At 43.8% G+C, this 1,260-nt stretch overlaps 1 pseudogene; it reads left to right on the top strand.

The window, feature by feature from the left end:
* Nucleotides 1-288: 288 nt before the first annotated feature.
* On the top strand, nucleotides 289-715 carry LOC121144125 (annotated as a pseudogene).
* The last annotated feature ends 545 nt before the right edge of the window (nucleotides 716-1,260 follow it).

The following is a 1,260-nucleotide window of genomic DNA, read 5'->3' as shown; positions in this document are numbered from 1 at the left end:
ATTTTAACCCCCAGAAACAGCTGACCTGAACAAGGGGTAGCTCTTGAATCCCAGACTGATGGCTGGGAATCCAGCATGGGACTGATCCAGACCCCCAAATATGGGTGTCAGTGAGGAGGCCTAGGTAATCTATTGAGCCTTGGGTAGTAGATCATTATTTATCCCTGGCATACAAATGGACTTTGGGTGCCCATCCCACAATGAGAGATCTACTCTCATCCTGGACTCTTGGGGGGAGGGTCTAGGCCCTGCGCTGGGTGAAATGACAGACTATGGATACACTTCCCTCTCTCCTGCCTGAAGGACAGAAAGGACTTTGCATTCCATCTGGAGAAGATGGTTGCCCAGCACCTGTCAGAAGGCCCAAGCCATCCCTGTCCTGCAGGAGCTGACCCATCAGGTCCTGATCCTCTTCAGCTCCAAGGATTCATCTGCTCCTTGGGAGACAGCCTTCCTAGACACATTCTGCAGTGGCCTCCACCAGCAGCTCAATGACCTGCAAGCCTGTCTGATGCAGCAGGTTGGGGAACAGGAACCTCCCCTGAGCCAGGAAGACTCCCTGGTGGCTGTGAGGAAATACTTCCACAGGATCACTGTGTACCTGAGAGAGAAGAACCACAGCCTCTGTGCCTGGGAGGTGATGAGAGCAGAAGTCTGGAGAGCCCTGTCTTCCTCAGCAAACTTGCTGGCAAGATTGAATGAGGAGAAGGGGTAAGTCCTGATCCAAAGTGGAGAGGACTGTCTTGGACTGCGACACTGAACCTCAACTGGGAAGATTCCACCTTCTTGAAGATCTCTTTTATTTTGACAAAAGTGATTCAATTTTCCTCTGTATTTAACATAATATTGGGTTATATTGTGCTAATCTCTCAGGCAATGTTTTATTCATTCACATGAATTATTTATTTACTTATTTATTTGTGTTTCAGCTTGCTTCACTGTTTACATGTTTATAGTTATTTTATAATACCATGGAATTTTCCATTTTCTTTTAAAATCAAACCATTATTGTTAATTTATTTCTCCTATTCAATACATTTCTATTACTCTTGTTTAACCCTATTTGTCAGCAATTAGATATCTTGAAAATTTTTGATGCTTTTAAACTCATTCTGTCACCATATATTTTACGTACCTGTACTCAGTAGTATATAACAGTGAAAGCAATGTCACTGCGTAGAGTTAGGGCGTGAGTTGACACAGCCATCTCATAGTTCTTCTTTATTGATGGTAACATTTTACTTCTCTCCATTATACAGA

Source organism: Mesocricetus auratus, unplaced genomic scaffold (genome assembly GCF_017639785.1).
Source record: "Mesocricetus auratus isolate SY011 unplaced genomic scaffold, BCM_Maur_2.0 Super-Scaffold_100014, whole genome shotgun sequence".
Lineage (NCBI taxonomy): Eukaryota > Metazoa > Chordata > Mammalia > Rodentia > Cricetidae > Mesocricetus > Mesocricetus auratus.
This window is presented reverse-complemented; position numbering and strand designations above follow the sequence as displayed.